A 14,580-nucleotide genomic window follows, 5' to 3' on the forward strand; every position below is an offset into this window, starting at 1 on the left:
GGTGAAAAAATCCTCAACAAAATACTAGCAAACAGAATCCAAGAGCATATTAAAAGGATTATACACCATGATCAAGTGGGGTTTATTCCAGGAATGCAAGGATTCTTCAATATACGCAAATCAATCAACGTGATACATCATATTAACAAATTGAAGGAGAAAAACCATATGATCATCTCAATAGATGCAGAGAAAGCTTTCGACAAAATTCAACACCCATTTATGATAAAAGCCCTGCAGAATGTAGGCATAGAGGGAACTTTCCTCAACATAATAAAGGCCATATACGACAAGCCCACAGGCAACATTGTCCTCAATGGTGAAAAACTGAAACCATTTCCACTAAGTTCAGGAACAAGACAAGGTTGCCCACTCTCACCACTATTATTCAACATAGTTTTCGAAGTGTTAGCCACAGCAATCAGAGAAGGCAAAGAAATAAAAGGAATCCAAATCGGAAAAGAAGAAGGAAAGCTGTCACTGTTTGCAGATGACATGATACTATACATTGAGAATCCTAAAACTGCCACCAGGAAACTACTAGAGCTAATCAATGAATTTGGTAAAGTAGCAGGATACAAAATTAATGCCCAGAAATCTCTTGCATTCCTATATACTAATGATGAAAAATCTGAAAGTGAAATTAAGAAAACACTCCCGTTTACTATTGCAACGAAAAGAATAAAATATCTAGGAATAAACCTACCTAAGGAGACAAAAGACCTGTATGCAGAAAATTATAGGACACTGATGAAAGAAATTAAAGATGATACAAATAGATGGAGAGATATACCATGTTCTTGGATTGGAAGAATCAACATTGTGAAAATGACTCTACTACCCATAGCAATCTGCAGATTCAATGCAATCCCTATCAAACTACCACAGGCATTTTTCACAGAACTAGAACAAAAAATTTCACAATTTGTATGGAAACACGAAAGACCCCGAATAGCCAAAGCAATCTTGAGAACGAAAAATGGAGCTGGAGGAATCAGGCTCCCCGACTTCAGACTATATTACAAAGCTACAGTAATCAAGACAGTTTGATACTGGCACAAAAACAGAAATATAGATCAATGGAACAGGATAGAAAGCCCAGAGGTAAACTCATGCACATATGGTCACCTTATCTTTGATAAAGGAGGCAAGAATATACAGTGGAGAAAAGACAGCCTCTTCAATAAGTGGTGCTGGGAAAATTGGACAGGTACATGTAAAAGTATGAAATTAGAGCACTCCCTGACACCATACACAAAAGTAAACTCAAAATGGATTAAAGACCTAAGTGTAAAGCCAGACACTATCAAACTTTTAGAGGAAAACATAGGCAGAACACTCTATGACATAAATCACAGCAAGATCCTTTATGACCCAGCTCCTAGAGAAGTGGAAATAAAAACACAAATAAACAAATGGGACCTAATGAAACTTAAAAGCTTTTGCACAGCAATGGAGACCATAAACAAGACCAAAAGACAACCCTCAGAATGGGAGAAAATATTTGCAAATGAAGCAACTGACAAAGGATTAATCTCCAAGATTTACAAGCAGCTCATGCAGCTCAATAACAAAAAAACAAACAAACCAGTCCAAAAATGGGCAGAAGACCTAAATAGACATTTCTCCAAAGAAGATATACAGATGGCCAACAGACACATGAAAGAATGCTCAACATCATTAATCATTAGAGAAATGCAAATCAAAACTACAATGAGATATCATCTCACACCGGTCAGAATGGTCATTATCAAAAATTCTAGAAACAATAAATGCTGGAGAGGGTGTGGAGGAAAGGGAACACTCTTGCACTGTTGGTGGGAATGTAAATTGATACAGCCACTATGGAGAACAGTGTGGAGGTTCCTTAAAAAACTAAAAATAGAACTACCATACGACCCAGCAATCCCACTACTGGGCATATACCCTGAGAAAACCATAATTCAAAAAGAGTCATGTACCAAAATGTTCATTGCAGCTCTATTTACAATAGCCAGGACATGGAAGCAACCTAAGTGTCCATCCTCAGATGAATGGATAAAGAAGATGTGGCACATATATACAACGGAATATTACTCAGCCATAAAAAGAAATGAAATGGAGGTATTTGTAATGAGGTGGATGGAGTTAGAGTCTGTCATACAGAGTGAAGTACGTCAGAAAGAGAAAAACAAATACAGTATGCTAACACATATATATGGAATCTAAGGAAAAAAAAAATGTCATGAAGAACCTAGTGGCAAGATGGGAATAAAGACACAGACATACTAAAGAATGGACTTGAGGATATGGGGAGGGGGAGGGGTGAGATGTGACAGGGTGAGAGAGTATCATGGACATATATACACTACCAAATGTAAAATAGATAGCTAGTAGGAAGCAGCCGCAGAGCACAGGGAGATCAGCTCGGTGCTTTGTGACCGCCTGGGGGGGTGGGATGGGGAGGGTGGGAGGGAGGGAGATGCGGGAGGGAGGAGATATGGGAACGTGTGTATATGTGTAGCTGGTTCACTTTGTTATAAAGCAGAAACTAACACACCACTGTGAAGCAATTATACTTCAATAAAGATGTTTAAAAAATAAAAAAATAAAAAAAAAACACAAAAATTGGCAGAAGATCTAAATAGACATTTCTCCAAAGAAGATATACAGATTGCCAACAAACACATGAAAGGTTGTCCAGCATTGCTAATCATTAGAGAAATGCAAATCGAAACTAAAATGAAGTGTCATCTCACACCATTCAGAATGTCCAACATCAAAAAATCTACAAACAATAAACACCTGCGAGGCTGTGGATAAAAGGGAAACCTGTTGCACTGTTGGTGGGAATGTAAATTGATACAGCCACTATGGAGAATAGTATGGAGGTTCCTTAAAAAACTAAAAATAGAACTACCATATGACCCAGCTATCCCACTACTGGGCATATACCCTGGGAAAACCATAATTCAAAAAGTGTCATGTACAACAATGTACATGCAGCAATATTTACAAGAGCCAGGACATGGAAGCAACCTAAGTGTCCATCAACAGATGAATGGGTAAAGAAAATGTGACACATATATACAATGGAATATTATTCAGCCATAAAAAAAACATGAAATTGAGCTATTTGTAGTGAGGTGCAAGGACATAGAGTCTGTCATACTGAGTGAAGTAAGTTAGAAAGAGAAAAACAAATATCGTATGCTAACACATATATATGGAATAAAAAAAAAAAAGTAAAAATGGTTCTGTGAACCTAGTGGCAGGACAGGAATAAAGACACAGAGGTAGAGATTGGACTTGAGGACACGGGGAGGTGGCAGGGTAAGCTGGGACGAAGTGAGAGAGTAGCATTGGCATATATATACTACCAAATGTAAAATAGACAGCTGGTGGGAAGCAGCTGTATTGCATGGGGAGTTCAGCTTGGTGCTTTTTTACCACCTAGAGTGGTGGGATAGGGAGGGTGGGAGAGAGAGGCAAGAGGGAGAGGATATGTGGATATATGTATACATATAACTGATTCACTTTGTTATACAGCAGAAACTAACACAACATTGTAAAGCAATTATACTCCAATAAAGACGTTAAAAAAAAAAAAAAAAAGCAAGTCATGGGAACGACCCCAAGAATACCTGAGGGGTGTGTGTGTTTGTGTGTTAACACACACCTATATATTCCATACAAAATAAATTAATATATTTAGATTTGCTTTTGCTGATGTAGAGAAGTGGTATGCATATATATCTTGAAGATACTAATCATAGATGTTACCAAACACATGTACACTGACTTATGTCATAAAGTTCAACTCTGGTTTGCATATCTTTCCATACTCTATCAGAAAACCTTATTTAGATGAATGCTGGAATAGCTGTGATAAATCATTGCTACATTGCTAAGAGGAACATACAGTGATACAAATAGCCTTTACAAATACAGCATAACCTCAGGGCGTTTTTTTTCCCTGCAATAAGTAAGATTTAAGTAAATATTTTTGCAACATGAAATTTCGATTTTTCACTGAAAATTGTATTTTCAGGTTTTCTCCATTAGAGGACTCTGCAACCAGAAGAAATTAGTCTTTCACATTACTTGGAACATTTTGCCTAAGATCCAACAGCCACATGTCAAAGCCGTAACAATTATGAGGAGAAAATTTTTCCAGACACTATAGACATTATTTATAACTTTATAAGTTTTTAAGGCCTAAAATTGAGAACTTGAACCAACTGTTGTAATACAACACAAAAGTAAAATATAGTCGGTGCAGAGCAATTCAGAGTATTTTATATATACCCTTATATTACATATCATAACTCTTGCTTGTAAATAATTACACTGTAGCTAGGAGTGGCATATGCAAGATTCAACTATTATTTGGACAGAGGAAGGGGTCTGCAATTGTAGCAAAATGAAAAACAGTGCAATTTTTATAAACATATGAGTTATATTTGTAATATTCCCCTTTGGAATGCTGAAAATTGTTACATTTTGAAAGTGAGGTTAGTTACAGCTGAGAACTACTAGATTCCCTTGGTAAAAATGTGCCCTGTAGATAACTGAAGTTCCCACAAGGAGGTTAGAAAACATATTTTTGATAGTTCTCAGAAAGAATAAAAGTATTTACATGACCTAAATATGCAGTAATGTTGTACTGTACAAGATAGAATATTGCTAATATGTTGAAATTACCTCTATGTATTGCAATCTATAGAAAAGACATACATGGGAAGTATCTATAGATAATAAAAAACAGAAATATTACTAAAAAATAAAGCATTCCAAAATCTACAGTGTTCCACAGGGACTGCAGTTAGTCCATACATAGGAAAGCCAATCCAGTTGGGCTATAAGGCACATACCTGAAGACTTGGTTCTTACTGACTACGTCCATAGCTAAAACAGCATGCTTGTGAAGGGAAGGTTGTATCAGAGATTCATTATTAGCCTCTCTATTATAGATGAGACAGGAACTCATAACTTTTCAGTTTCAAATTCAGATATTTGACTTGTTGCATATCCCAAATTGATTAACAAATGCTTTGCTTCAGAGTATATATGCTGTGCCACACTCAATTCAGGCATTTCTGCTCTGTGATTGCTCTCATCCACACAAACGTTTCAGTGTTTATACTGTTTTGAATAGATTTTGATATTTATGTTTATTACAAAGATTTATATTGGTAGTAATTTAACTTAAAAATATTCTGCTTTTCTCCCTCAAGATTCTCAAGAATAGATTGAGATTGCAAGTTAAGCTCTATAAAAAAGAAACAACAGGTACAAAATGGAGCCATTTATGATAAACCCCACTAAGATTTAATACCTAACCTATTTTTAGTTTCATCCTCTTCCAGTAGTGGAATTTAAATGAATCAGTCTGGAATTTCCTGATCTACACTAGTGAGTAATCAGCCTGATAAGACTCGCTGCTTTTCCCTAAGGGAGGTAGAATTTGCCTGAAATAATCCACTCTTTTAACTTCCATGTCCCACCCTCCTTTTGCCTATAAAAGTCTTCTATTTCGTACAGCTCCTTGGAGCACCCTTCTATCTGTTAGATGGGATGCTGCTTAATTCATGAATCACCGAATAAAGCTAAGTAGATTTTTGAATTTACTCTGTTGAATTTTTTTTAAAAAACAGCTATAAAACCTATTGTCTTCGGCATTTAGCTTTATGAATGAGGATTCTGTCATAATGCATAATCACAATAAAATGTAGAAATAAATTTGAAACATGTTAGGTAAAGATTGCAGATTTCATCTCTGATTCACAATCCCATGCTTATCAAAGATAATTATTGTTTAAATGCAATATAAATATTATAATTTTGAATTTTATTAAAAACAATATATAAAATACCACCCATTTGGGAACATATTTCTCCATGAATACCATATATATAGAAATATATGACATTTACTGTCAAGATAACAATGTAGGGACTTCCCTGATGATCCAGTGGTTAAGAGTCTGCACTTCCACTGCAGCAGACAGAGGTTCAATGCCTGGTCTGGGAACTAAGAAACTAAGATCCTGCATGCTGCATAGCTTGGCAAAAAAAAAAAAAAAAAAAGGATAACAATGTTACATATAAAGAAACATTCCTGAAGGTTAAAGTGTAGAGACATCACCCTCTTCAAAGTGATTCCAGGGTATAAAGGTAAAGACCTTTCTTTCCTTTCAAGAAAGACTTGCATACATTGATAAGCAAAATAAGGATAAGGAAGTAAATAAAATAAAGCAAAATAAAGATAAGATTAAAGTAAGTTAAGGCCTTTCTCTCTCTTTTTCTCTCCATTTCAAGAATGAAGGATATTTAGGACACCAGTAGTCCTAGATAAGATCAGTGTTGCATAATTTTGTGGTTCCACTCCTGTGATGTACCCACTGCACACACAGGTAACACCTGGCTCTCACAAAATGACCTCTGGATATTGGTAATCAGGGAATGACAAGATTCAGAGTTTCTGACATAGAAATACCCTTTTTATATAGATTATAAATGAGGGGTTCCATGTTGCGTTATTTAAGAAGTATATATTCCACTAAGAGAAGGTTTAAAAGCCATGACACAATGATGTCATCTTCATCTCGTCACATCAAATTGTCCTCTAAACTTTAACAAATGAGTATAGCCAAATGATACACATGTTCTAAAACATGTCTAATGAAACAATGCTTAAAATTTTCACAATTGATTTGTTGATTTTGATTTAAATATTAAAATTGTTTCCCTTATCGAGAAGTGAAATATTTTTTTCTTAAATTAAGGAGAATTCCCTTGCAACATTTTGAGATACATAAACGTTAAAATTCAGTGTATTCTGCAATCATCATTTAGCCTCTTCCTTTTGTCAAAGAGCATGTATTTCTCTGATGTTTTCTCTTGAATGTTGTCTATTTTTTCCATTTTATTAAAGTGTGTTAAACATACAATAAAATCTATAGATTTTGACTATATTTTGATTTGTTTTTTATTACTGTATACAGTTGTGTAACAACTGCTATGATCCAGATATGGAATAACTTGAAGTTTTATGGTTTCTGGTCTTACATTAAGGTCTGTGATCCATTTTGAGTTTATTTTGTGTATGGTGTTAGAGAATGTTCTAATTTCATTCTTTTACATATAGCTGTCCAGTTTTCCCAGCACTACTTATTGAAGAGACTGTCTTTTTTCCATTGTATATTCTTGCCCCTTTTGTCATAGATTAATTGACCATAAGTGGGTGGGTTTATTTCTGAGCTCTCTATTCTGTTCCACTGATCTATGTCTTTGTTTTGTGTCAGTGCAATACTGTTATGATTACTGTAGCTCTGTAGTATAGTCTGAAGTCAGGGAGTATGATACCTCCAACTCTGTTCTTCTTTCTCAATATTGTTTTGGCTATTCAGGGTCTTTTGTGTTTTCATACAAATTTTAAAGTTATTTTTTCTAGTTCTGTGAAAAATTCCCTTGGTATTTTGATAGGGATTGCATTTAAGTTTAATAGGGATTGGCTTGGGTAGGATGGTCATTTTAACAATGTTAATTCTTCCAGTTTGTGAACACAATATATCTTTCCATCTTTCTGTGTTGTCTTCTAGTTCTTTCATCAATATATCATAGTTTTCTGAATACAGGTCTTTTACCTCCTTAAGTAGGTTTATTCCTAGGTATTTTATTATTATTGTGGGATTGTAAATGAAATTGTTACCTTAATTTCTCTGACAGTTCATTGTTAGTGTATAGAAATGCAACAGATTTCTGTACATTAATTTTGTACCCTGCAACATTATGAAATTAATTGTTGAACTCTAATAGTTTTCTGCTGACATCTTTAAGGTTTTCTACGTGTAGTATCATGTCATCTGCTAACAGTGACAGTTTTACTTCTTCCTTTCCAATTTGGATCCTATTTATTTATTTTTCTTGTCTTATTGCTGTGAAAAGGACTCCCAAAACTATACTGAATAAAAGTGGCAAGAGTTGGCATCCTTGTCTTGTTCCTGATCTTAGAGGAAAGGCTTTCAGCTTTTCACTGTTGAGTATGATGTTAGCTGCAGGCTTGTCATATATAGCCTTTATTAGGTTGAGGTACATTACCTCTGTGTCCACTTTCTGGAGAGTTTTTATCATAAATGGATATTGAATTTTGCCAAAAGCTTTTTCTGCATCTACTGAGATGGTTTTTATTGCTCAGTTTTTAATGCAGTGTATTGCATTGATTGATTTTTGGATATTGAAAACTCCTTGCATCTCTGGGATAAATCCCATTTGATCATGGTATATGATGCTTTTAATGTATTGTTGGATTTTGATTGTAAGTCTAGGTGGAACACTCTGACATAAATCATAGGAGTATTTTTTTGGCTATGTTTCCTAAAGTAAATGAAGTAAAAGCAAAAATAAACAAATGGGACCTAATTAAACATAAAAGTTTTGCTCAGCAAGGGAAACCAGCAACAAATCAAACAAACAAAAATAACCTAATGAGTGAGAGAAAATATTTGAAGATGATATAACCAATAAAGTGTTAATATCCAAAATATACTAACAACACATACAACTCAACATCAAGAAAACAAACAGCTTGATTAAAACATAGACAGAAGACCTGAACAGACATTTTTCCAAAGAAGACATACAGATGGCCAACAGGCACATGAAAAGATGCTGAACATTATTAATCATCAGAGAAAAGCAAATTAAAACTACAAAGAAATATTATCTCAAAACTGTCAGAATAGTTGTCATCAAAAAGAACACAAATAACAAATGTTGGTGAGGATGTGGAGACAAGGGAACCCTTGTACATTGTTGGTGGGAATGTAAATTGGTGCAGCCTCTGAGGAAAACACTATGGTGCTTTCTCAGGAAACTAAAAACAGAACTACCATATGACCCAGCAATTCCACTCCTGGGTACATATCTGAAAAAAAAATGAAAATACTAATTTGAAAAGATACATGCACCCCAATGTTCATAGAAACATTATTTACAATTGTCAAGGTATGGAAGCATTCTAAGTGTCCATCAACAGATGAATGGATAAGTAGATTGTAGAATACAACTCAGCCATAAAAAAGGATGACAGTTTGCTATTTGCAACAACATGGATGGACTTGAAGGCATCATACTAAATGAAATAAGTAGACAAAAAAGAACAAATACTGCATCACTAATATGTGGAATCTAAAATAAAACTAAACAAACAAACAAAATATGGAACATCACCATCCTCCTAAAATGCACCTCTATGGCCTTGTATAGTCAATCTGTTCCACTGTCTCTTAGCCCTCAAAAATCACAGATCTGCTTTCTCTCACTATCATTTTGCCTTTTCTGGATTTCATAAAAAATCAATTGTACTTTTTATAGTCTTTGGTTTTTACTATAGTTATTTGAAATTCATCCATGGTGATGTTTGTGGTAATACTTTATTTCTTTATTTACTTTCAAGTATTTAATGATATGTTCATATTAAAATAGGCTTATCCATTCACCAGTTGATGGACATTTATGTTTCTTCCTAATTTTAGGAAGTAATGTTATGAACAATACTTCTATGAACATTAATGTGGTATTCTTTGCCTGAACATATGTTCTCTTTCTTGTGGAAAATTACCTTGGAGTGGGATTGCTGGGTTGCATGGTAGGGGTTTTTTCAACTTTAAAATATACTGCCACATAGTTTTCCAAAGTAGGTGTACCAGTCTATTACCCCAGCCATATATGAGTTCTAGTTGCTTCACATTCTTATTACCACTTAGCACTGGTATGCTATTTACCTTTATTCATCTAGTGTTTATGTAGTCATATGCCACTGTCTTTTAATTTTCATTTCCTAGATGAAAAGCGAGCCTCTTTTCTTATGCTTTTTGTTCATTCTTTGGTGACTGTCCGTTAAAATATATTGCCTTTTTATTAATTTTTCTTATTAGTTTATTCATATTATTTCTAAGTTATCGACAGAATAGTTTTATCAAGTACAGTTGACTCTTGAAGAATGCAGGGATTAGGGACCCTGACTACCCATGCAGTTGAAAATCCCATATAACTTTTGACTCTCCCCAGAACTTACTTATTAATAGCCTTCTGTTGACTGGAAGACTTACCAATAACATAAACGGGTGATTAACACATATTTTGTATGATACATGTTTTATAAACTGTACTGGTACAATAAAATAAGCTAGAGAAAAGAAAATGTTATTAAGAAAAATCATATGGAAAAGAAAATACATTTACAGTACTGTACTGTATTTGTCAATACAAAGTTTACTTTGTTTACAAGATTAATCATCTGTCACTACCTATATCAATATTGTCTTGTATGATACAAAACACTGTGGCTTATATGTATACTAGACATCAAAAATGAAAAGATAATGTGAAAAAGAAATTCATGTTTATGTACGAGTATAATGATTCATGCACTGATAATGAAGAAGCAGAAATATGATTGCTTTATGGTAGCCTAGTGCAATCGATAAGATTGCTTCACTGTAAGCCTAGTCTATACACTAATGAATGAATGTTATAACATTTTTATGGCATACATTATTACAGTCATATACATAAAGCAATATTGGAAACATTGTTACATTGAAAAAATTTACCTGTGAAGATAGGCTGATACACAGTGTCTCCAATTATGAGAGAGAGGCATACTGTGAGATAATGTAATTTTTTGAAAGGAAAGCTATAAAACAGTAAGAAAACTAACACATTATTAATTTTATGCTAAGTAGCACTTTCCTTATGCCTATATAAGGACAGACCTTCACTTCAAAACAAGTCTTACACACAATATTCTACACAATGAATACTTAGGCGATGGTGATGATGATGATTACACAAAAACGTCTCACACTTTTGCCTTATAATTATTAGAACCTGAAGATTACACAACAGATAAGTTTATCAACTGTACATCATGATGATTATTTACTATTCATTAAGTGGAAATGGAGCATTATAAAGGTGTTCATCTTCATTTTCTTCATATTGAGTAGACTGAGGAGGAAGAGAAAGAGGAGGGGTTGGTCCTGAACTCTCAGAAATGGAAGGGGAGGTAAAGGTGAAGGAGGTGGAAGGGGGAAAGGAGACGCAGACACACATGATATAACTTTATGGAAATACATCATATTTTCTGCCTTTTTTTCCTTTTTCATTTCTCTAAAATTGTTTCTATATGGTATCAATCTTTCTTCCACCATTTGCTTTAGTTTCAAAGTCCTTATCATAGAAAGGTCCGTAAGAAATCAAAAGCAGTCTTGAATAATCAGAACCTTTCTGCCAGATTATCCAATGTCAATTTGTTTTCTGGCACTGTTTCTTCTATATCTTCTTCATCATCTGGCATTGTTTACAAAGCACACAACTAGTCATCTTCTGTTAATTCATCTGGTGTGGTGTCTATCTGCTCTTGAATTTCTCCAAGATTCATATATTTAAAACCTTCACCGCCACCATTTTGGGTTTTTTTTTTGCCATATCCACAATTTGTTTCATGATTTATTTAATTGCCTCTGTCATAAATGTTGTGAAGCCATGCACAATATCTGGGCACTGTTTTCTCCAACTGTATGCCTTATAGAAATCATGCATCCACAAAAAAGCTGCATTTTCAATACGAGATTAAAAACGTATTTCACAAAAGTACAAGGCTCTCACACTTGTTGGCATCGCTGGAGTGATGGTTTCTTGGATTTTCTTTACTTTTTTGCAGTAGTCCTTATGCTGGATTAATTTATCTTAAAATGGTCTGCAACTGCAGACATCAATCTATGGTACCTATCAAGTAATTCAACTTTTTCTTGTAATGTCATAACATTTCTCTGCTTCTTGGGAATACTTCCCATTTCACTAGTGGCATTTAATATGGGTCCCATGATGTTATTCAAGGTTTATAGTATTGCACTGAACATGATTAAAATTATACGTGAACTAAAAGAGGTCACTTTTTACCACAATATGCAGTTTACTGGAGAGAGGAACTGCTTAAGAGGAGATCATTAGCATCACATGGCTTTTTAAGCAGGTATACTTGCAACACTTGAACTCACCACAAAAGCAAGAGGTGGTGGCTACAAAAATACTACAGTCATACAGTATGTACTACAGTTAATTTTATGCAATTATGATTTAATGCTGCATCTTTACGTTTACTTACATTTTTCTCCACTGTGAATGGTGCCATGTAGTCTGTTCGTGTGCACACGTTGTGAGAAATTTTAACTTTTATAATAGATTTATGTATATTTTATGGTAGCAAATGATAAAATAAATTGGTATCTCTATACATTTTATGTATCCATGACATACCTAACTTTTAAAATTTTTTTCAATATTTCTAGACTACATGTTTCATCTGTGAGTCTTTTCAAAGTCACAAGTCTCCAAGAATTTTTCCAATATGTTTATTGAAAAAAACTGCATGTAAATGGACCTGCACAGTTCAAATCTGTGTTGTTCAAGGGTCAACTGTACACATTTTAAAGATATTTTCTCTCAATTTCTGCCGTGATCTTTTTAAAAATATCATTTGAAGAGAAAAATATTTAAGTTTATTTACTTTTTGCTTTAGATTTTAATTTTCTTTCTGTCCTGTTTAAGAAAATGTGCCAAAATATCACAAAGATTTTATTATAGCTCTTACAATTACAACATGTAAATGGGTGTGTCTATGATAAATTATGTCTTTTTGACATGGTGCAAGAAATTATTTGTATGGTCAAAATTTATTTTTCCTCATTTTTTACTTTGGAAGCATTATTAAGTTGGTTGTAAAACTTTGGGTCAATTTGAACTCTATTTTATTATTTGATCTATATATCTACACTTAATCAAATGCCACAGTACAGATCCTACAGATATTAAAATGATAGAAAAGGAATGCATTAAACAAAACTTTGTCAGTATATTTGAAAAAGTAGATGTAGTGAACAAGTGTTCTGAAAAACACAAATACAAAAAATAACACAAAATAAAATAGAAAACTTGAATAGCTCTATAGCAATAAGGCACACTGAATTAGTAATTTATAAACAGTCCCCCAAAGAATACATTAGACTCAAATAGCTACAATATTCAATTCTGTCAACCATATAGAAACAAATTAATACCAACCTTTCACAAATATTTTCAGAAAATAGATGAGGAGGTACTTCTCAACACATTTTATAGGTCAACATTGTTCTTTTTTTAAAATTTTTATTTACATCTTTATTGGAGTATAATTGCATTACAACGTTGTTAGTTTCTGCTGTATAACAAAGTGAATCAGCTATACGTATACATATATTCCCATATCCCCTCCCTCTTGCGTCTCCCTCCTACACTTCCTATCCCACCCCTCTAGGTGGACACAAAGCACCAAGCTGATCTCCCTGTTCGATGCAGCTGCTGCCCACTAGTTATCTATTTTACATTTGGTAGTATATATATGTCATTTCTATTCTCTCACTTCGTCCCAGCTTCCCCTTCCCCCTCACCCACATGTCCTCAAGTCCATTCTCTACGTCTGCGTCTTTATTCCTGTTCTGCCCCTAGGTTCTTCAAAACGTTTTTTGTTATTTTTTAGATTCCATATATATGTGCTGGCATATGGTATTTGTCTTCCTCTTTCTGACTTACTTCACTCTGTATAACAGAATCTAGGTTCATCCACCTCACTACAAATAACTCAATTTCGTTTCTTTTTATGGCTGAGCAATATTCCATTGTATATATGTGCCACATCTTCTTTATCCATTCATCTGTTGATGGACACTTAGGTTGCTTCCATGTCCTGGCTATTGTAAATAGTGTTACAATGAACATTGTGGTACATGACTCTTTTTGAATTATGGTTTTCTCAGGGTATATGCCCAGTAGTGGGATTGCTGGGTCATATGGTAGTTCTATTTTTAGTTTTTTAAGGAACCTCCATTACTATTCTCCATAGTGGCTGTAACAATTTACATTCCCACCAACAGTGCAAGAGGATACTCTTTTCTCCACAGCCTCTCCAACATTTATTGTTTGTAGATTTTTTCATAATGGCCATTCCGACCGGTGTGAGATGATACCTCATTGTAGTTTTGATTTGTATTTCTCTAATGATTAGGGATGTTGAGCATCGTTTCATGTGTTTGTTGGCAATCTGTATCACTTCTTTGGAAAAAAGTCTATTTAGGTCTTCTGTCAAAGCAATCTTGAGAATGAAAAACTAAGCTGGAGGCATCAGGTTCCCTGACTTCAGACTCTACTACAAAACTACAATAATCAAGAGAGTATGGTACTGTCACAAAAACAGAAATATAGATCAATGGAGCAGGATAGAAAGCCCAGAGATAAACACACACACATATGGTCACACATATGGTCACCTTATCTTTGACAAAGGAGGCAAGAATATACAATGGAGAAAAGACAACCTCTTCAATAAGTGGTTGGGAAAACTGGACAGCTGCATGTAAAAGAATGAAATTAGAACATTCCTAACACCATACACAAAAATAAACTTAAAATGGATTAAAGACCTAAATGTAAGGCTAACATTGTTCTTATAGCTATTTAAAAGACATTAGAAAAATAGAAACATACCCATCAACAATC

Source organism: Balaenoptera ricei, chromosome 18, assembly GCF_028023285.1.
Source record: "Balaenoptera ricei isolate mBalRic1 chromosome 18, mBalRic1.hap2, whole genome shotgun sequence".
In the NCBI taxonomy this organism is placed as follows: Eukaryota; Metazoa; Chordata; class Mammalia; order Artiodactyla; family Balaenopteridae; genus Balaenoptera; species Balaenoptera ricei.